The sequence below is a fragment of the Lynx rufus genome, unplaced genomic scaffold, assembly GCF_022079265.1.
Source record: "Lynx rufus isolate CCGP_SWC_20201006 ecotype Redwood Valley unplaced genomic scaffold, mLynRuf1.p SCAF_8, whole genome shotgun sequence".
In the NCBI taxonomy this organism is placed as follows: domain Eukaryota; kingdom Metazoa; phylum Chordata; class Mammalia; order Carnivora; family Felidae; genus Lynx; species Lynx rufus.
Window position 1 is genome coordinate 49,371,858 of NW_025814896.1, and position 23,890 is coordinate 49,395,747.

Consider the following 23,890-nt stretch of genomic DNA (forward strand, 5'->3'; position numbering starts at 1 on the left):
AAGAAAAATGCTCTGGGTGTTTTCAGAAGCTGTCACTTGTCCATCTTTCTAGCCACTTCTTTTCCCAAAACAAACCAGCATTTTCATGTTCTCCCATATAAACTTTGTCACAGGGGCAGACTTCCAAAATTGTCACTATTCTTTTTGCTTCAAAACTGTGTGTTTAGAACAGGTGCATTTACATAAAACCAGAACCTTGTGTATTCCACACACTGAGTGGTGTTGTTCATAATCATCAACACGTCCTGGAGTTCATGTTTTATGTACTTCACCATCCCCCTCTCTTTTGTCATCAAGTTCATGATCTCAAATGTCCCCTGATTCATAGTAAACTGAAGAGAGTTAGAGAGTTAGAGGCAGAGAGTTAGAGATTTTCTGATCCAGCAAGGTAACAACTCTGTGGCTGGAGTCCGGGAAAAAGACCTGGCAAAGCATGTCCCAGACCTGGGAGGTGCAGAGAAACAGGAGTGAAGGGACCACATGGGGAGGAATATGCTACCAAGGGACCAAGTGCATGGGAGGGGCTTGGAACAGGTCCATCTCAGCCTCCCAAGGTGAGTGTCGTGTCAGTTAATGTTTTGGGGAGGGAGCTTCAGGGCTGCAAAAGCCCAGGTAGGCACAGAAACAGAGTTGACTTGCAGACAATGATTTAAAAACATGGCTGAGGGATGAGCTGACTAAGCTGGATATATTTTAACCTGTATCAGAAAATGTGCAATGGCAGCTGGGTGGACATCAAAAGATCAGATCTCCCCCTCTCTCCCCCTCTCCCCCTCTCTCCCCCTCTCCCCCTCTCTCCCCCTCTCTTTCCCTCTCTCTCCCTGTCTCCCCCTTCTCTCCCTCTCTCTCCCTCTCCCCCCTCCTCCTTGGATATCTCTATCTCCATGTGCACATTTAATTGCTGATTGTAGCTTTTGAGAGTTGTTTTGCAACTTCTGGATGTAAACAACTCCATATAAATATTAATGATCTGGGGCAGCCAAGACAAATCAGATTTCTGATGTGGTTTTTTTTTTTTTTTTTTTTTTTTGCCATCTGGAATCTATGCTGGATGTAAGTTACTGATTTTAACTAGTTTTGGTATATAAATGAACAAATACATCATGTCTGTTTTGTTCCCTGGAGTGTATTGTATGGATTTTTTTTCAGTTATAGGTGATGCTTTGTTTCAGTAATTAGTATCTTGACTTTGTGATTATTTGTAGCATAGAAACCCACATGTTGATTGATTGTGCAAGAGCAGAGCCCAGGAATTGCCTGCAGATCCCCAATCTAAGGATAAAATCTCAATGTATTAAATTTTACATTCTTCCATCTGGCCTTATGGGTCACCTCAAATTACATTTCCAAATGTGTGAACTTTGAGGATATAGCATGCCTCTAAAAGCAAGGTTGTTCATGTTTCTTTTGCATCTCTTTTAAGATTAAAGCCCCCACACAGGTCCTGTGACATCCTGAGAACCAAACAGAGGTGCAGTACCAGGAGCTCCTGGTTCTGTGCAGTGGTCCTTGGCCCCTGGCTATGCTTATAAAAGCTGAGTCCAGCCTGGCTAGGCATGCACTGGTTTATAACAGAGGCAACAAAGGGTCATCACAAGTGTCTCTGGGTACAGCTACATGGACAGCCCCTGTTAGCCTCAGATGGCCTCAAGTCAGATCTCAGGGCTCCCCGTGTGTTGGGGATATGACTGTGACAGTTAGTGGGACACTCCTGCCTTCCCTCAGAACTACGGACAGGCCAAGGCCACTAATCCACCTTGCATCTTGCATAGCATTAAGTGCCACTTTGCATGAAGGATAGCAATTGCATATATTTTGACTCATGTGTATATTGATGCAAGCTGAACATACAAATTCAAGAAGGATTGTGATACATCATTGGTTGATGAGTACATTATACATTCTCATAGGAATCTAGGCCCATATTTGGTACATCTCTGATATTTTCATTTTGCCATCAGTGGAACTCAGTCTTTCTCACTGATAGAGACCCTCTCACTGGGCTACCTCACCCATCAGGCCAACTCTCTGTGGGTGTTCAAAAATAATTTTTAATGGTTATTTTTTATTTTTGAGAGAGAGAGAGAGAGAAAGAGAGAGAGACAGACAGACAGAGCATGAGTGGGGGAGGGGCAGAGAGAGAGGGATACACAGAATCCCTGAAGCAGGCTTCAGGCTCTGAGCTGTCAGCACAGAGCCCGACACCTGAGCTGAAATTAGCTGGGTAACTGACTGAGCAACCCAGGCACCTCATCTCTGTGGTTATTTTAAAGGTACGTATAACATTGCCATCTGCACCTCTGCACAAAAAATGGTCCAGCAAGAGGACAGGGCCCTGCCTGGCAACTCTGGAGGTGGCTATTTTTGGCAATCCCCTTGTTTTCTTGCTTCCTTGATAAGCATTACCTTTTCCTGGAACATGGAGAGTTCTATGAACCCCATACATAGAGCTTAGCAGATGCTGAATTTAGAGCTGAAAAAATTATTTTGAGCACAGCATGTAGTATGACCTGCAGAGCATGTGTGTTATACTCCTTGTTTTTATTTTCCTTCCCTACTTTTATATGGAGAACTCTTTATTTTTAACCTGTTGAGGCTATGTATAAGATAATAAGGAGTCTCTGAAATGCAACTACAGAATGTGTTTACATTGGTCTGTATCTCTGTCCACCTGAGCTTTGTGTGGCAGCAATGTTCCAGCCAACACATAAGCAGAGAGCCCACGTCTTCAGCTTGTGAGCTTGCAGGGAAGAGCTAGAGGGCTGGTTGTCCCAGAAATAATTCAAAAATAAATGATGAAGCAATGAATTCTTGGATGGCATGATTGTGGTTTATTTAGGGGACTAGGCAACAGCAAGACATGCAGGGAGAGAGAGGTGTCTTCTAGAACTGGCCGTGCACTGGGACATACTTAAATGCAAGTGGTGAATTTCTGAGTATGAGTCAGCTGCTGTTGGTGCCAGTCACCTCGTTGGACCCCTGCCATCCTCCATCTCAGCACAGCTGTGGCTCTCCAGAAAGTCCCATTGTTTGGGACACTTTGACTTTCTTATTTGAGCTCCCCTTATAAGGCCCACTTAGACAGTAGCATTCTTCAACAGTCTCCCTGGTACTGTTCCCTCCATCCAAACTGGGTATTTTCAAAGTAAGCATGAACCCCATGGCTTCTTCATTATCCCCCAGCCTCCTGCTATGTTGCTACCCTCCAAGGCCACCTACCCCCTTCCAGGCCCATGCTGCCTACCATTACCACCTGGGGTCTCTGGTGGTCTCTTTTTTATCAACAAAAGAGCCATAGGAGCTTCCAGGCTGTCCTGGGCCAGTTCACAGGCACAGAAAGCATCAAAAACAGACTGGCAGTACTTCATGGTCATCCCAGATATCCTTCTAAATACAGTGGAGACATAATAGGTTGGTGAAACAGATGAGACATTTTGAGACTGTCCCTAGAGCTCAATTTAAAATAATTCTCTGCATTCCTGAGATGATTTTGAATATTTTGCTCAGTGCCTTGCATTCCTTTGGAAATGACATGCAGAGTTCGAAAACCAAAATGAATCTTGTAAGTGACAAATCTTCCTCCCATAGCCATCTGTGTCCATACAACGATTTGGGGTCACCCTGTCAAGGGCATTTGGGAGCATATTTATGCATGTAACATTGCACATGAGGGAGCCAAGCGCTAATCAGCCAGACCTTGGGTAATAGCCCCATCTCTGATTCCACTGCAGGGTGCCTGAGTCATGCACACCACCCACAAAAGAAGCTCAGATTTATGCAGCGCCTGATTGCTCCTGCCCTTAAGCTGGTTTTTAGGTAATTGGCAAGGTAGCTCACAAGGAACACTCACAGTGTGGCATGATTTATTATGCATGAATATTGAATCATGAGAAATGGAGTTGCCTGAAGTTCAGCTGACATGCTCAAGTCTGAAGGAAGCCAGAGCCCCAAACTGAATGTAGGCGCCTGGCCTGTCCCACAGGTGCTGTATATTAGCTCAGATACCTGTGCTGTTTGCCAGAGGTGGGCTTATCGCTCCCCAGGAAGGGGAGGATGTGCCCATGAATGAAAGTAAGTTGCTCCAAGAAGCCTGGCCTTCTAGAGAAGGCCTATCTCTTTCCTGCATGCCCTTCTGTCCAGTTACAGCAACGGGGAAGATCTGGCATCTCAGTTCTTGAGTTAGAGGGACGTTTTCTGTCCACAGTGGGTTGTCAGGCACAAATCATCTAGAATCTGCTCCCATGTGTGAATCATGAGATGCTTAGGATATTCTGGGTGCCGCCTGAGTGTTCTCTGAATTTCTGTTCATGGAAGTAACATTTGCCATCATACAAGGCCCTTCCCCTCTGCTCAGTACATCCTCTTTGCTGGGAATCCTCAAAGCCTCTCTGTACAAAGGTCTTGTCGGCACTGTGCCTCCCTCAGTCACTTTGCCCAACTCTAAAGCCTAGTGAGCTGTTTTCTGAGAATGAAACATATTCCAACTCACAGTCCTGTTCCATAGTCTCCCTTTCTAATATATCTGCCAACACCCTGAGTTAATATTCCTTAGTCATATAGGCCCAGTTCACAGACTGCCTGGGCTCCCACTAGTCTTCAGGGCAGACTGGAACCCTTGTGGACTCAGGTCTCTTCCTCCAACAGCCTGTCTTTCCCTCAGCCCAAGACCTGCTCGTGGCCCCCATGCCACCTCCCCAGGAACCCTTGGCTCTCCTACCTTGGGGACTTCCATTTGGTCTGCAAAAATGTGTGTAGGGTGCTCTCTCTCAGCCTCTTCCTGTACAGCCCCTCCAGGGAAACACTGTGGTCCTTTCTGGCTGTTTCTGTTCCCTGGCACCCATCTCAGTCACATGAGGGGACCAGCTTGGCTCAAGACACACAGGGAATTGGGCCAGACCCATCTTCCTGTGGGTGTCAGATGTGATCAGGAGGGGATGGCCTATAATTCAGGAGTTCTAAAATAAAATCCAGGGAATACACGGAACTCTCACTGTTGTCCTGTAATTACACATCTTCCTGGGAGTATTCTGCTTCATCCAAGTCCGTTGCATAACTATGCTAATGGGTACATAAACACTTGATGGCAATGGCAAGAAAATATTGCCCAGGTGAATATTGCATTAATTTATCCATCAAGTTCTCTGAGTGCATGACTGGTTAAGTGCAGGTGAGTTCTGCTTGACTCCATTCTTGATGTAAGAGCCTTTCATGAGAAAGACTAATTTTTTCCAACATTCTTTGTTATTCCTTATCACTTCAGGAGCAGGGAGGCCCCAAAGTGACTTGGTACATCTCACCAGCGAGTGATCTCTTCCCCAGAATAAATTCTGCTTCTTTATTACATAGAAACAATCTGACTCCAGGTGAAGATGAGGAGGAGGTGGTGGCTTTGATTTAGGATTTTTACCTTTTGTGGCCAAGACAGAAATCCAGCACACCCCAAACACCAGCCCGAGTCTTGTTGGGAAGATGGTGACTAGCCCTCTGATGTAGACCTCCTGGTGTTCTTGTTTTAGAGCAGGGGAGGAAAGAAGTGCGAGCCCATCCTGTGTGGCATGGAGTGTCACATGCCAGAAAACCAAAGAAGGGCTTTCAGAGCTGGGCTTAAAAGCAATGTTAGCACAGCCTCTTGCTACCCTGTAGAATGACTGATCTTATGTCCCAGGAACTTAACAGAACTCAAAAGCTAGGGGAAAGGCTTAAAGCAGAGTCAACCTTAGCTGTGCTTCTAACTATACATCTTAATTCAGAATGAGTCCCCTTCAGCTCCCAACATAGAATCAAAATAATAATTTGTGACCATAAAGAAGGAGGAATTAAGGGTTTCAGCTCATGGGGGTCGAGAAAGAGATAATTATACAAGTCAGGTACTCGGTGTCTGGGGAGGTTCCCTGAACTAGGAACATCGCTCTTGGCCACTCAGGGACAGGACATGTCCCCCACCACCCACTGCAGAGGTAGTAATAGTGACAGTGGCTATTGTTTCTCAGGTGTTTGCATGTTCACTATCACATATGTCCCCCAATGATTCTGAGGTGACAAGGAAGAGCACTTTGCAGACAAGGGAACTGAGACTCAGAGAGATCGGGTAACCTGTCTGAGGCCCCAGCCATAAAGGCAGGTGCACAGGACACAGACCTGGACTGGAAACCTGCCTCAGAGCAGACACTTCCAACATGTCTCTACCCAGCCTCCCTGCAAAGCAAACCAGAAGGTAACGTATCTCCATGCTATTCAGATAAAAGATCTGGGTGATTGGGGTTGGGATTTTGGAGACCATCTCAGTGACATTTGCTCCCAGCTGGGTGATCCAGAGCAAGTTACCCCTCTGTGGCCTTCTAGGTAAGACAAGACTAGGTCAGATAAGGCTATGGGTCCCATCTGGCACCACAGCCAGAGTTGTATGCACTGGGTGACAACAGGTGAACATGCTCTGCATAGTCAGTGGAATGGCACCATCTCATACCTGGACAACCTCTCCACATCCACATATGCCTCTCAGAACAGAGTAACATCCCCAAGCCCCAAGAAATCTGCTTGCTGGCCCCATGTTCAGCTTCCTAAGATACAACACCTGTCAGTGGGACCCCTGCTTAAGAGCATTGGGTCTCTGCAGAGCCAACAGGATAGAACACTTGCCCCACAAACACCTGCCAGGGTGAGGCCATGTCTGCAGCCGTGTCTTGCCTATACCCAGCCTAGTACTCCCACCCATTGAAATTGCCAAGGCCACCTGCCCCACCTGCCTTTGAGTCCCCACCAAGAGGCTCTCCCTTCTTGCCTGCTTTCCTATCTTTATGTAGGAGCAGCTGCTTATATAAGAGTGAGAGTAACCTCCTTGCTACCATCCTTCCAAAGATCCTCTGACTGCTGAGTTCTGCTGCCTGCCTTACTCTGTAGCCCGTTGGACAGCAAGCCCTTCTCCAGTTACGTGATGGGACCATGACCCCCAGATGACAAGGATGTAAATAAGATTTGGAGTCTGAATTCTTAGCATCTTGAGGCAGGAGGGGATGGGCTTTTGAGACTTTGGGGGTGGCTTGGTGGAGAGGGTGTGCTGCCTCCCAGGTTGGGCTAGTCACCGTGCCGATTAAAGTTGACAAAGGAGAGCATACTGGTGATCAATGAGGTCGTGCATCCTTTCACAACCCTAACGTGTATTATTAAAGTGTTTAGTATTCATGGGATCTGTGGCCTGGTAAAGGAGTGTAATAAATACACTTTCATGTGTTTGATTGGTTTGTGTAAACAGTAAGACATGGAAGCAACATCTAAGAAAAAAAGACCTGGCATGAAAGAGCACTTTTCTCAAAAGCCATCCACGCTCATTGGTTGAAAAAGGCAATCTTGGGGAACTAATTTAAGGCCCCTAATTTAAGATTCTGGAGTGATCAAGGCAATATATTCAATTAGACCTTAGAAACTGGGGCTAGGGGAATGCAATGAGAAAGGATCACTTACATGCAGGAAATGAGCTAACCCTCTGCTGGAATCATTTTGGAGGTTGTCAGAGTATAAATAAGATATAAATATGATTAAAGTACTAATTGACAAATTGTCATCAAAGAGAAGTCCTGCTTTTCCTGTTAAATGCTCAGAATATAGAGTATTTATCATGTGTACATTAATGTAACCCAAAGGCACAAGCTGTCCTTTCCAACAAGGGTGGGCATGTTGGGGAAAGAAAGGAAAAGAATGTAGTAATAGCTTAGATTTGGGCTATGTGTGGGGGAAAGTCCTAAAAGATGTGAATGGTGAATTTTAATGCAGCATTATTACTTTCAAGGACTTCTGTCACCTGGAAATTAACTAGTTTATAATTCAAAGGAGTATTTTCAGTGGCCGACTTTAATAAATGAAAGCTAATCTTTGAAATTAACAAATGATTTGTACATGTTAATCAAATTCCTACAGACTGTGGTGTCAAGTAGGTAAGGCAGCTTCCTTGCTAATATTTTAACATTCATTTAATGGGTCGCCATAGTTTTTTTCTATCCTAATAGCTTGCCCCTCCCATGCGATGCTCTTACAAAGCTGCAGATATCCTAACACCCATCTGAAATGAGCCAGGGGACAGGCATCACTCCAGTGTGGCAGGAGACACATCTCTGAGAATCAGAGATACTGCATGACCCATCAGAAATCCCTACTCGTGACTCAGGCCAGGTCTTCTTAACTCTACATCCTGCCTCCTCAAGGTTCTTCTCTACAGCCCCTTCCTCTTCCTGAATTGACCTCCTATCCCTGTGTGGGAGGCCACTTTTCCTGAATTACCTGACACTTTTGGGGGGCCTGCTGTGCCCACTTTGTCCTCCCCATGGCCCAGATCTAAGCAGCCTTACTCCCCATGCAGAACACACTCCAGCCTCTCTCCAGGTGGTCTTTCCTCACAGGCACCTTTGCAGAGGGGACACAGGTCCTCAGTTTACCACACACTGCTGTTCCTGAGACAGAGGGTCATCAGGGTCTTCTGTCTTCCACTTCATCCACCCAACATGGTGCTCCCCAGAGCATAGGCTTGTCCCCCTTCTCCTTTCTTGTCCAGAGGGGAGGTCCCTGGACCCCTAAGAGGTCGGTGGAGATCATTTGGAGCACCCATGAGCTTAGATGGGAAATGAGGTACGTCATGATTTTTACCAACCTCTAACTGAAATGTTGCATTTCCTTCTACTATGAATGCAGGCAACAAACACATTGTTGTGGGTGCATCATCAGGGGAACTCACATGATAGAGATCTCAAAATATTACTTACGTTTCTCACTACTTTGAAAACCTAAACCCAAGTACTAGTTACTATTTAGTTCCTTAATAAAGTAGCACATATGTTAATATAATCACAATTATTACTTTTTCCACCGTATATTTCAGTAATTTGGCTCCTATTGTAACCTTTTGCATTTTATTTTGTGAATTTAAAAGCCCCAAGGGAAGGCCCATTAGCCGTAAGGGAACCGGAGGAGATGAGAGTCCCAGGGCTCGCCCAGGAAAGCCATTCAGTTCCTTCTAACCAAGGGTGGAGGGGAGCCCCAGACAGGGGTCCTACAGCATCTCTGCAAGTCAGAGCCCCAGGCCTCCCTGCCACTGAGGGCCCAACCTGCCTCTCCTTCTCTTGCCAAGGCTATTTCTGACCCATCAAATTATGCTCCTGTTAGCATGTTACTCTGCCAGCCTGCAAAGCCCCTGAAGAGAAAAAGACATCACCCCTACAGCAATTTCATTACCTTTATATTTTACTCTTGTCTTTTGAAACTAGGAAAAGATGTTCTGTATTAAAATGTTCCTTCCCGCCGTGCATAATGCTAATGTCCTCCACATAATAAAGCTAATGGAATATTTTACAGACTGAAAATAGACGCAGTGACCTTTTCTTCTCTCTGGAAGAGCCTCTTATTTTTTTTTACTCTCTCACTCCTTCCCTCCACGTTTTTCTTTTTCATTTTAGATGTCAGACCCCTATAGCCAAATGACCAGGACATCTTCTGGAATTAGTGTTTCCTCAATTTAAGCAACAACAACAAAGAAAATCATCAGATAATAGGGGAACAAAAGCACTCATTTCCTTCAGTTATGGCCTCTGCAAAATATCAGGCTCTTGTATGAGAGTATTCACATCTTGGGGAGAGCTGGGAGTGCACTTCACACCCCAGATGGGGAGGCTTTTGTTTCAATCAGCTTCCTGTAGTTTAGATCTGTCAAAAGGGTCTAAAGGGAGGCTATTGTCTTGAGTTTATCTTTCTTTTTCTTTCCAGTTTAATTGAAGTATAGTTGACAAATAAAATTCACACAAAGTATACAGTGTATCACTTTGTTTGAATGCTGGAAAAGCATAAAAGTCTGTATTAAGCCTGGAAATCTGACTTACTGGAACCCCCAGCTGAACATGATCATTATTGGGTGCGAAGGATCCTTAACCAGGATGAGAAAGAAGGATGTGGACGGGGTAGGGGCAGTGTATCCTTGCAAGCTCCTCACAGGGCAGCAGCCTGGACTGCACCCCCTCTGAAGAACAGGAACCCCAGGGCTGTTCTGTGTTCAACTGTCACTTGTTAGAGTTAAGTCTGTTCTTTCAATGTTGCCATTACTAAGGGAACTGGAGGCAGCAAGTCACTTGTACAGCATAAATCATGCCTCCTTTGTTCTTCAGCATTCGGGAGGTGACAAGAGAAACAAGACAGAGGTTGGCTTGTTTATATCTGGCCCCAGCATGGGATTCACCAAAAGGAATGGTCTGGAAGTCAGTAAGAAGTAGGAAGGAGCAAAGTGTCGAGTATTTATTCCGTCCTTAATAATTCTCCAGCCAGAAAGGGCTTTTTCTTCTGGAAATTTTGCTTGTTTCTTACAATGGGGAAGTGAGTGGCAAGGATATTGAGGCTTCCAAAAAGGGCAGCCACACACCAAAGAAGAACAGGGAGAAAGTTTCATGGGCCAAAGACAGCTCTCAGATCCTCCTTTCCAATGCCTTCCCCGTCCACCTGCTATCCAGGTGTTCCTGTTCGTAGATGAGTCTCATGGGAGCTGATATCTATTTGACATAAAAAGGAACATGCATTTGCATGTGCACATACACACACCCCTCAAACACACACACACACACACACACACACACACACACAATGTAAGAATCTTACCATATGGTTTGCTTCCTTCTCTCTCTGTAACTTTTTTTTTTCTGAGAACAAACTAAGTGTTGAAAGTGGATGGAGGAGAGGGAAAAGTGGGTGATGAGCATTAAGGAGGGCACCTGTTGGGATGAGCACTGGGTGTTGTATGGAAACCAATTTGACAATGAATTATATTTGATATAAAAAGACAAAAAATTTATTCCTTTGCATTTCCTGGAAATGATGCATTTTTAATATTCAATGCATGTTGGAAAAAAAAGAATCTTACCATATATTGTATTTATTTTTAATGTTTATAAGTCAAATAAATGTATCATTGTGATCATATAATAGTATATCCCTTACTGTTTATATTTTCATCAGCTTACCAAATGATAAGTCTCCAGGGGTAAAAGGGAAGCTATCTCCTAAATAGTCACCAGAACATGCCATATCCCTGACACTGTGTGGTATGACCCAACCCAGCCTCCCTTTCTAAACTACACAGTTCATTATTGTCTAGTTCAGACCATCCTTGGTATGGAGGAGAAGGGGTGGAGCCAAGCCTTGTGTGTTCATGAAGTCTGCATGAGCCAAGATATGTTTTCAGGTTCCATGTGAGGCAGCTGAGAGCCAGGCAATTTAAATATGGACTCAAAAGCCTACCCACTAATAAGAGGAGAATTGCCCTCAGGAGGAGGTGAATTCTGCTACCTCAAGAACCTCGTATCATTTCCTGCAAACTTCTACAGTCTATGTAATTCTTCCTGGTTTTACAGTGAAAGTTGAGTTTTGCATGCAACAACTGCTTCCAGTTTTCTGGTAAACCTCTAAATTTTATAATCCAGTTACTTCTAGAAAACAAGCCACCTTATACGTAGTGGCAGAAAATGACTGTTTCGTTACACTTACAGTCTCTGTGTGTTGGGAGTTCAGGAGGCACCGTTTGGACAGTTTGTCTCTATTCCTAAATGTCTGAGAAGGCTGGGCTGGAAGCATTTGTGGTATCTTCACACCCATGTCTTGTAATTGATGACTTTAACCAGACTGTCCACAGGAGTACCCCTTTCGTGGTGTTTCCATGTGGTCTCTCCACATGGACTAATTTGAACTCACAGAATGGCAGGATCAAGTGTCTCAAGTTATCAAGGTAGAGCATGAGACCTTGTATGATCCAGGCTTAAAAACCATGTGGCATCACTTCTGCCAGGCTCTACTTGAAGAAGAATTTGTAAAAATCCATCCAGATTCATGAGAGAAAACATAGACCTCAAGGCTCTAGAAGAATAAGAGGGATGGGAAATATTGCAGCAGCCATTTTGGGTAAAACATAGTCTGTCAGAGCTGCATCTGTAGGGATGAAGAAAATTATACTCACAACATATTTGTATTATTAATTTTATAGGAAAATGATTAATGACAGAACAAATTTCTTTCCTAAATACTGTATTCAAGAAGAATATATCAAACTAACACTTTTGAGACCTAAAATGCCTTCTAATTTCTGAGGTCATGGCGTTATTACAGGCATCTTTACTCAGAAGCTATTATACTTAGCACAGGTCGGCATGTGTAACAATGATGATAAACACATTGCTTAATGAAAACAGAAGGGCTAAAAATCAGCCCTTCTTTGGAGACTGTGAATCTCAATCAGCAAGGCAAACAGCATTATGTTGGTAAGGCTAAATAATAGCATTAAATATTTTAAATGATTTTTAAAACTAAACTTGGAATATTTCTTTAAATATATACTACCTTTCTCTGTATGACTTATTTCACTTAGCATAACACTCTCCAGTTCCATCCACGTTGCTACAAAAGGCCAGATTTCATTCTTTCTCATTGCCAAGTAGTATTCCATTGTATATATAAACCACAGCTTCTTTATCCATTCATCATTTGATGGACATTTAGGCTCTTTCCATAATTTGGCTATTGTTGAAAGTGCTGCTATAAACATTGGGGTACACGTGCCCCTATGCATCAGTACTCCTGTATCCCTTGGGTAAATTCCTAGCAGTGCTATTCCTGGGTCATAGGGTAGATCTAGTTTTAATTTTTTGAAGAACCTCCACACTGTTTTCCAGAGTGGCTGCACCAGTTTGCATTCCCACCAACAGTGCAAGAGGGTTCCCGTTTCTTCACATCCTCGCTAGCATCTATAGTCTCCTGATTTGTTCATTTTAGCCACTCTGACTGGCGTGAGGTGGTATCTGAGTGTGGTTTTGATTTGTATTTCCTTGATGAGGAGTGACGTTGAGCATCTTTTCATGTGCCTGTTGGCCATATGGATGTCTTCTTTAGAGAAGTGCCTATTCATGTTTTCTGCCCATTTCTTCACTGGATTGTTTTTTGGGTGTGGAGTTTGGTGAGCTCTTTATAGATTTTGGATACTAGCCCTTTGTCCGATATGTCATTTGCAAATATCTTTTCCCATTCCGTTGGTTGCCTTTTAGTTTTGATTATTGTTTCCTTTGCAGTGCAGAAGCTTTTTATCTTCATGAGGTCCCAATAGTTCATCTTTGCTTTTAATTCTCTTGCCTTTGGAGATGTGTCAAGTAGGAAATTGCTACGGCTGAGGTCAGAGAGGTTTTCTCCTGCTTTCTCCTCTAGGCTTTTGATGGCTTCCGGTCTCACATTCAGGTCCTTTATCCATTTTGAGTTTATTTTTGTGAATGGTGTAAGAAAGTAGTCTGGTTTCATTCTTCTGCATGTTGCTGTCTAGTTCTCCCAGCACCATTTGTTAAAGAGACTGTCTTTCTTCCATTGGATGCTCTTTCCTACTTTGTCAAAGATTAGTTGGCCATACTTTTGTGGGTCCAATTCTGGGTTCTTTATTCTATTCCATTGGTCTATGTGTCTGTGTTTGTGCCAACACCATGCTGTCTTGATGATTACAGCTTTGTAGTAGAGGCTAAAGTCTGGGATTGTGATGCCTCCCGCTTCGGTCTTCTTCAATATTGCTTTGGCTATTCGGGGTCTTTTGTGGTTCCATACATATTTTAGAATTGCTTGTTCTAGCCTCAAGAAGAATGCTAGTGCAATTTTGATTGGGATTGCATTGAATGTGTAGATAGCTTTGGGTAGTATTGACATTTTAACAATATTTATTCTTCCAATCCATGAGGATGGAATGTTTTTCCATTTCTTTGTATCTTCTGCAATTTCCTTCATAAGCTTTCTATGGCTTTCAGCATACAGATCTTTTACATCTTTGGTTAGGTTTATTCCTAGGTATTTTATGCTTCTGGTGCAATTGTGTGTGGGATCAGTTTCTTTATTTGTCTTTCTGTTGCTTCATTGTTAGTGTATAAGAATGCAACTGATTTTGTGTACATTGATTCTGTATCCTGTGACTTTGCTGAATTCATGTATCCGTTCTGGAAGACTTTTGGTGGAGTCTATCGGGTTTTCCATGTATAATATCATGTCATCTGCAAAAAGTGAAAGCTTGACATCATCTTTGCCAGTTATGATGCCTTTGATTTCCTTTTGTTGTCTGATTGCTGATGCTAGAACTTCCAACACTATGTTAAACGACAGCAATGAGAGTGGACATCCCTGTCATGTTCCCGATCTCAGGGGGAAAGCTTTCAGTTTTTCCCCATTGAGGATGATATTAGTTGTGGGCTTTTCATAAATAACTTCTATGATGTTTAAGTATGTTCCTTCTATCCAGACTTTCTCGAGAGTTTTTAATTAATAAAGGATGCTGAATTTTGTTAAATGCTTTTTCTGCATCGATTGACAGGATTATATGGACAGACACCATATGGTTTCACTCTTATGTGGATCCTGAGAAACTTAACAGAAGACCATGGAGGAGGGGAAGGGGAAAAAAAGTTAGAGAGCGAGGGAGGAACACCATAAGAGACTATTAAAAACAGAATAAACTGAGGGTTGATGGGGGGTGGGAGGGAGGGGAAAGTGGGTGATGGACATTGAGGAGGGTACCTGTTGGGATAAGCACTGGGTGTTGTATGGAAACCAATTTTACAATAAATTTCATATTAAAAAATAAAAATAAATATCTACTATGTGATGCTATGTGTATGTAGACAAAAGAAATGGAAATGTATCAACAAAAGAACCACATTAAAGCATTTATTCATCTTCAACATGAATCTCATTTGTTATTCTAAAATCAAAGTGCCAGGAAAACCTATAATATTTGCTTTTGCTACTTAAGTAAATAATTTATCACATCAAAGTGCATTTTGCTTCAAAGGTTTGAGCTTGGCTTAGCACAAGGTTAACACCAATTTGGCACAGTGTCTTGTTTTTAAATGGCCATTTACACAATGTATCATCTCAGATTTGCTGAAATACTGCATTTCTAAGTCAACAACCTGCTTATTCATATTTTTAAATAACTCTTTTGCTATTTGGTCCCAAACCCCTTTGGTGTCTGTGAGGATATCATTACCTCCTCTGTATTCATATCTGCTGCAAGGTGGTCTCTGGCTTTTTTTTTTTTTTTTGATAGGGTGAAATCTCTACCCTAGAAAGGGTTACAGAGTTAATCAGTCTTTGTGCAGTGTACTCCAGGTCCATTATGCACGCCAAAAAAATGAGACTTAATCAGAAGATCAGAGAACACCCCTCTGCCATACCCTGTCATTGCTGCATAAGCCTCCAGTACAATAACCATGGATTTGAGCAGGGAAAGATGAAAGACAGAGACTCTGTTTAAAGAGCAGTACATAGGGAAGCCCCAAAGCCAAGAGGAAAGATGAAAATGAGGACTTTGAAGCTTTTTGTGCCTAAGCCTACAACAAAAATCAAAGATGTTCCATTCCTGGGCAAATTAACAAAAACTGTCACACTAAAGGCTTATTTACCTCAGTATCTACTGCCCTGTACAACAAAATATTGCAAAGAATGATGGAAGTCAAGAAAAGACTGAAGAGACAAAGCAATCATAAAAACCAAACTCAAATGTGACTCCAATCTTGGTCGGTTGGAATTATCAGAGAATTTAAAACTGTGATCAGTGTGTTAAATCTGTAATGGAAAAGGTAGACAACATGCAAGAACAGATGAGTAATGAAAACAGAGAGATGAAAACTGTAAAAAGGGTAGAAGTTAAAAACAGTAACAGAAATGAAGAGCATTTTTGTTAGTAGGCTTAACACAGCTGATGAAAGAATCAATGAACTAGATGATAAGTCACCTAAACTAAAACATAACGAGGAAAAAAGAATGGGGGAAAGAAGAAACCAAACACCAAAGAAATGTGGGATCGTATGAAGAAGTGGTGTGACATGTATAATGTAATTGAAATATTAAAAGAAGGAGAAACAAAAGAAATATTTAAAGAAATAATGGCCAGGAGTTTTTCAGTATCAGTGACAGACACCAAACCACTGTTGCAAGAAATATACAGAGACCATCAAGCAGAACTGAACAAAAACCAAAACCAAACAAACAAAAACATAGATATGACATATTTAAACTACAAATTTGAAAACAGAAAAATCTTGAAGATCCCTTAAAGTGAATAAAAACACCTGAGCTCTAGAGAAACAAGGATAAAAATTGCAGCAGACTTGTCATCAGCAATCATGCAACTAAGAATTCAGTTGAGTGCAATCTTTTAAAGTGTTGAATGACTAAAACAAATAAACAGAACTTGTAAATCTAGAATTGTATATCCTTCAATGAGAAGAGTATCTGTGAGAATAACCTTCAAAAGTCAAAGGTAAATAAAAACTACTTCAGACAATTGGAGGAATTAACTGACAGCAGACCTGGAGTCCAAGGAAAGTTCTTCAGGCAGCAGGAAGATGATACAGGTTAGAAAATTACATCTATATTTAAAAAAAAAAGAAGCAGCAAAAAAGGGGATAAATAGAAGTTAAATGTAGTCTTTTACTTTTCTGAATTTATCTCAAAGTTTATTGTCCATTTAAAGCAAGAATAGTAACAGTGCATCAGATGATTATAGCACACATGAAAGTGAGAAGTAACACCAGTGTCATGAGGGAGCAGAGGAAAGGTTTGGGAGTGTTCTGTCATAAGGTACCTGCACTGCACATTAGACAATGTGGTGTTATTTGAAAGTAGACTTAAGATTGGTTTAAAGTGTTATTATGAACCCAGAGACAACCACCGAAATATATGTATTTTAAAAAGAAGTATAAATGATAAATCAATAGAGGATATTAAATGGAATCCTAAAAAAAGTGGTCAATTAAAACCAGGAAGCCTAAAAAATAGAGGAAAATAGAAACAACAGATACAACAGATATGCAAAGATGGCAGATATTAATCCAATTATATCAATAATCACTTAGATGTAAGTGGTTTAAACACACCAGTTGAAAAACATATTGTCAAACTGGTTTAAAAAAATAAAAATGAGAGGCTCCTGGGTGGCTGAGTTGGTTCAGCATCTGATTTCAGCCCAGGTCCTGATCTCACGGTTCATGATTTCGAGCCCCACATTGGGCTCTTTGCTGACAGATCAGAGCCTGGAGCCTGTTTCAGATTCTGTTTCTTCCTCTTTCTGCCCCTACCCTGCTCACACTCTCTCTCTGTCAAAAATAAATAAACATTAAAAAAAATTAAAGAAAAATGAGACCCAACTGTATGTTGTCCACAGTATCAATTATGTATCATCTACATTTAAAGAAACCTACTTTAAAGGTAAAGACCCAGATAGATTAAAAGTAAATATTTAAAATAATAATACAGAGAAAGCTATACCATGCTAACACAAATCAAGATAAAGCTGGAGTGTCTGTATTAATTTCAGACAAAGCCAACTTCAGAACAAGGAAGATTATCAGAGATAAAGAGATACACCACTTAGTGATAAAAAGGTCAGTTCTCCAGGAAATATCACAATCCTAAATGTGTATGCATCTAAGCACAGAACCAAAATATGAGGCAAAAACTGGTAGAACTGAAAGGAGAACTGGATACCATCACAGCAGGATACTTCAACACCCTCATCAGTACTGAATAGACCAACCAGACAGAAGATCAGTAAAGGCACAGATGGCCTGAACACTATCAAACAACTTCACCCAACTGACATTAAAAGGACAGCCCATCCAACAACAGCAGAAAACCTCTTGTCAAGTGTGCATGGTGCATTCACCAAGATAGCCCACATTCTGGACTAGAGAACAACCCCTAAAATTTTTTAAAGAATACAAATAATACAAAGTGCATTCTAGATCACACAGAAACCAAAATAGAAACCAAGAAGAGAAAGATAGCTGGGTATTTCCTAGATGATTGAAACTTCACAATATACACTTCTCAATAACCCAAGGGATCATAAAAAAGAGAAATTTTAAAATATTCTGACTAAAAATGAAAATAAAACAACCAAAATTTGTGGGATGTAGTTAGAGGAGTGCTTAGAGGGAAATTTATAGCATTAAATTCATATATTAGCAAAGAAAATGGATCTAAAATTCATAACCTAAACTTTGACCTTAGAAAATTAGAGAAAGAAGAATAAATTAAGGCAAGAAGAATGAAGAAAACAATTAAAATTCGGGAAGAGAAAAATAACACTGAAAACAGGCAAACAGTAGGAAAAATCAACAAAATTAAAAGTCAGTCCTATGAAAAGATTTGAAAAGAAAAATCAATAAAATTTTTAAATATCAGGAGTGCCTGGGTGGTTCAGTCAGTTGAGCATCCAACTTTGGCTCAGGTCATGATCTCATGGTTCGTGGGTTTGAGCCCTGCGTCGGGCTCTGTGCTGACAGCACAGAGTCTGAAGCCTGCTTCCAATTCTGTCTCCCTCTCTCTGCCCCTCCCCCACTTGCACTCTGTCTCTGTCTCTTAAAGATGAGTAAACATTAAAAAAATTTAAAGATCAAGGGGTGCCTGGGTGGCTCAGTTGGTTAAGCATCCGACTGTTGATTTCAGCTTCAGGTCATGATCTCATAGTTTGTTGGTTTGAGCCCCGAGTTAGGATTTGCAGTGACAGCACAGAGCCTGCTTGAGATTCTCTCTCTCTCTCTCTCTCTCTCTCTGTAAATAAATAAACATTAAATTTTGTTTTAATTTTAAAGATCAATAAATTGATAAACTTCTATGCTGGCATGCCAAGAAAGGAAGAACGAGAACACAAATGATCTGTGTCAGGAGTGAAAGGTCATGGCTACTGATGCTTTGGATATTAAAAAGAGAACAAAAGAATTCACTGAGAGTGAATTCAATAACTTAAAGGAAAGGGACCACGTCCTTGAAAGCAAACTGCCAAAACTAACTGAAGGACTGATGGATAATCTGAATTGCCCTACAGCTGTGAAAGCCATGGTTCTTAGGCTTGGATGCATGTTGGAACTACCTGGAAAACTAAAACCTACTGATGCCTGGGTTCTGCTCTCAGCAATCTTTATATGGCTGGGGTGGGGCCTGAGCACCTAGGTGCTAGGACCCATCCCTGTGTAACTGAGATGCCCAACCAAACTACTGCTGCCTCATGTCTCCACATTCTGAGGTCCATTGAGCAAAATGGTGTCTCCCCACTCTTCATATGCCTTTCTCTTCATGGCTATTTGAAGAGTTAAAAGCATGAAGTCTCTCCCCAATTCCTGTGATTAGAGCTGATTTTTGTACCCAGCCTTAGAAATGGGAAATAGTTCATCCTCAGCAACAAAATTCTCTGCTGCCAAACTACAAATGAGGCCCTTGGTGAGCCTGTGTTTGACTCTATAGTCTCACAGCCACACTGAGCACACCTCTTCAGGACTCCCTGTGAGCAGGCCCTCTTCACACAGACGTGCATAAACATGGCATTATGGAATTAAGTGTTCACAATTGCTTGGCGTGGAATCCTCAGGGCCTGGAGAGCAAAGGTGGTGATAAAAAATTGAAGAGTACCCACTCTTGGCTGTGACAGTATCTTCAGATCTTTTATTCATGTCATGGGTGTACAATGTGGATGTGAAATCATTTTTGATCATTTGTAGTTAGGGCACTCAGATGACAGAGGGCTGGTCCCCAGCCAGGAATGAGGAAACTGTGTAGAGAACATTCGGCAGTCTGTCTGCACAACTCCCCACCAGGCTGTCCTTGGTGTGTTCAGTCCCTGCTTCCTCATGTAAAAATCTGTAGGAGAATAAAGCAGAAGAATTAGCACCCTGATGTGAGTCTTTATTTGAGGCTGCCTCACTCAAGGGTTCATTGCTGTACAGCAGAAGGGATGAAATGACTTCTAAGTGAAGAAAGCTTTCTATGGCTCACTGACATGTATATGAAACAGTTTCCAGCCTTCCCTTGGTCATCCCAGAACCAAAAGTGAAAGCCAGCCTCAGCTCTCAGAGCTCAGGCAGGAGGGAGATCAAGTCCATGTTGTATCCTCTTCAAAGTCCCCATATGGACTATAAGATCTGGACCTTGAAAGGTGAGGGATCTTCTGGATGCAGTGGTCATCGTGAGCAAGGGAGCACTGCTCTGCGGCTTTGGAATCCCCCCAGAGCACACTTCCACACCGGCTAGGGGAGACCCTGGCAGGCAGGGTGGGGCCCACAGCCATCATATGGAAGGAGATCCCAGCAGGTGACATCAGTGACTGCTCAAGGCCACATGACCAGAGATACTCTGACACAGCATCTGCTCTGCTCTGCCTCTGCTGCTCCTTCTCACAGAGCTGCAGACACTGGTAACAGCCCTTGGGGACCTGCTGGCCTGACATTATACACAAAGGTTGACTTCCTGCCTGAAATGGAGGCAGCACAAGTACTGAACAGAGGCTGAAATACTCTTTAGAAATACAACTCTGATCAAGTTGATAAGGAAACGTCTGCCATTCCTCAGAAAACAACTATGGGATTTAGAGATTTAGCAGAGTTGTGCCCACCACTGCTCTCTGTATCTGTCCCCATCAAACATCATGCAAACGACCCAGTGGGGCTAAATGAAAGCAGTGTTTGAACAGTTTTGAACAAGTGATGGTGGTGGGCATCCTGATGACAGGCTGATGAAAGGCACATAGCACATGGATGAGAAAGAGGGATTCCAGCCTGTTACACATGAGCCACTCTGACGGCAGGGTAGGCAAGGACTCACTCTGCCATATACCTATGGGTGTGCATCTCCCCCACTAAAGCCAGAAAGAACTCTCCAGAGTAAGGGAAGTGTTCCTCTAGAATTACACAGATGGCACCTTCTACCTCCCTTGATGAGACTTCCTGAGCCATGTCCTGAGATGAAGACAGGTCCCATGTCCAATTTCTTAGGCAAGGCAGTCAAAAATGATGCCTTTGACTTCAAGGCCTTTCAAAGAATGATGGCAATTTTAAAATAACAGTATACGAAAGAGAAAGATAGAGATAGGAAGGAGGAAGATAGGAAAAGGAGGGAGAAAGCAGAGGAAGGAAAAATCAGGCAGGAAGAAAAATAGAGATCACAGGGAAAAGGCAAGGACATGCACCCTAGCTTTTCCAGTGTTCCTGAACTTTCTAGAGTCCACAGTGTATAAACACGCCACAGAACAAGCTCACCGCTGTCTTTGCCATGCTGTATGTTGGGAACACATGCAATCTGGGGCCTTTCCATGCATTTGCAAAGCACTGGGTCATAAAAACTGAAAGTGATTTACATAGCCCAGCATAATACCAGCAAAGGGAAATCAATATAGTGGAGGTTTGGCAAAATCATGTTAAAGCACCCTTTCCAGGGAGTTTGATGACAGTGAGGGACACAGGCAGCTTCCAAGAGCTGACAGCACCAGCAGCCAAGGTAGACAATGCAGCTACTCGTCCCCCTGCCCCACTCCTCACCAGACACTCTGCTGTGCAGTCAGGAGGGCTGCACTTTGGGCCACACACAGTTACACAGTCAGGAAGCTGGATCCCACTGCCACATAGACAAGCTGCATGGATGCTTCACCTCTCCATGTCTCATTTGACTCATCCATGAAATGGGAGATGCTACCTATACAAAAACAGTAATATGGAGACTATAGAAAGAATGGCAACGACTCAATAATAAGACAAATCTTTATAGTTCATTCACAAAGGAAAATACATGAAGGACCAAGTAGCACAAGAGAAGGTGCTATAACCATTTATCATCAGGGGAGTACAAATGAAAACCATCATTGCTTACCCAGTGGAACAGTAAACATTAAAAATGCTGACATCACACCACTGGGGAGGGGCTGGAGGCCTGGGACCCAAACCTACTGTGGTACAAGTGTAAAATGCTACAACCACTGCAGAAAATGGTCTACATTTTCCTTACAAATGTAAACATTGATCTCCCTATTTCACACGCAGATATTTGCCTAAGAGAAATGGACTGAGGGACACACAGAAATACCTGTACAAGATTGTTCATAGCAGCTTCCATAGCCCCAAACTGGAAACAGCCTGGAGGCCCAAGAACAGCCAGAGACCTAAAGGCTCCTGTGACTAGAGAATGGTTTACTTGATGGGGTAACCTGAGCCCTTCTGTTTCAAAAACACAGAATCCCTTCTGGGGCTGCTGCAGTGCCCATGCTCCTGAGATACTGGTTCCTGGAAGCCTTTGTATTCTATTCTTCAGAGCTGGCATCAGCTTCGTCCATTGGCACCTTGGTTGTTACCACTTTGAGCCACCTATGCTGTGAGTTCCATTTCCCTTCCATTGCTTTTCTAGAATAACCCCTGAGTTATGGAGTTTCTTGTCTAGGAGCTATGTGGCTCTGAAGGATCCAGCTGCAGTGATGTTAATACCAGACAAATAAACTCTAAGGAAAAAGCTGTGAAGAGTGACAAAAATAACACTATAAAGATTAGAAGACAGCCCATCAAGCAATGACAAGGTCCGGAAGTTTTACTTGCTTGGCTGCTGTTATGAAGTAGGGTGAGTTTTTAAACAGGGAGGTCACAGATCCCTATGTCATCTACAGGGCATTACTGTTCCCTAGGATGATGTTGAGAATTCACTACTGCCCCTAAAAGCCCCACCTGGTGAGCCTCTACCTGTCTATAGGTAGAAGCCATGAGAAATCCAGGAAGGGGCTATGGTGCAGGTGGCTTCGAATCAACATTGAGGGAAATTGGAGAACAGGTTCATAGAATGTCCAGGCAATAGACCCACGTGAGGTTGAAACCATGCTGTGGCATTACCATAGCTCAGCTGCCCTGGCGTGGGTGTGAGGGCTGGGGAGGGTGGATGGACAGCAGAGGGTCATGGAGGGCCATGGAAGGCCTCAGCAGCCACAACTGCCCACTCCTGCAGCCACTGTGGACTTATTGTCTCATCCAGAAAAAGAACGCAATTGGCCACATCTCCCCAGGACTGCCAGCTTCCAACACAACATTCCTCCTTCTTGAACAAATTTCCTAAAACTTTTATTTTCAAAGAAAAGAGAGATTTATACATTATGGACAAGGTGGAACAACATTAGTTTATCAGTATATTAGAAAGGACTTCAAAGCATAATTTCATGATGTAAGATGTGTTGGGGTATCTGGACCTTTAAGGGTCTCACCTGGAAACAAAGTAAAAATTGTAGAAAAGAGCCTAATGATTCCCCTTGCCTCTCTTGGTAAATAATATGCAAAAGCAAACCCTGTGAAGTCAGTCTTATTTTCAATGACAGTTTAATGAATTGTAATAAAATAAACCTCCTTGGCAGTTTCTATACCCCACCATCACCTGACTTTTGTTTTAATAGTGGGCTTGCAGTATTGATGGTTTCTGGAATCAGGGGCCCAACATTTGGATGACAGCTTAGATTTCTGGTAGTTATGCTAACCAGGACTCTGGAAAATTGTGGGCAAAAGGTCAGTACTATCTACCTCACATGTCTCTGTGGTCTGTCCTCTGTCCTCAGACCAGACCAGAATGGTGCTTCATTTTCTAAATGTACAGCTGGAATGCAGGCAGCTGGCCATGGGGTGAGGGCAGCGTGGACACTGAGGAGCTCAAAAATCTATTCATTTTAAACCTTTCTAGCCATGTGAAACCCTTGCTGCCTGGACTTAGCGCCTAATTTACAGCATTGCAACCCCAGTGAAAATACACAGGAGATTCTAATTGCACCATTTCAATGAGATTTTTATCAAAACTGTCCAGGGACTCTAGTCCCTCTTCTTTGTAAGGAGTCCAGATACCAAAAGGGTAATTGAGCCACTGGTGGGGTGAGCCAGGAAAAGCAGCAGAAAACTGCCTTTTCTGTCAGGTATTTCATGAGTGTTTTGGGGAAGAGGGCAGTAAATAGTTGTGCCTTTACCAGGAAACAGGTCTTTTGGAGCTGAGCACTGAGAAAGGAGGTAGGCGTGGGAGAGAGTCACAGCCTTTGAGAGACAGGGCCTCACAAAACATT

The 23,890-nt window shown here is 42.7% G+C and overlaps 1 protein-coding gene across 1 annotated transcript in view; it reads left to right on the forward strand.

Moving 5' to 3' along the window:
* SYNDIG1 (synapse differentiation inducing 1) overlaps window positions 1-23,890 on the forward strand; it is a 99,168-nt gene that overhangs the window by 46,071 nt on the left and 29,207 nt on the right. The gene's annotated exons all lie outside the window — the stretch shown is intronic.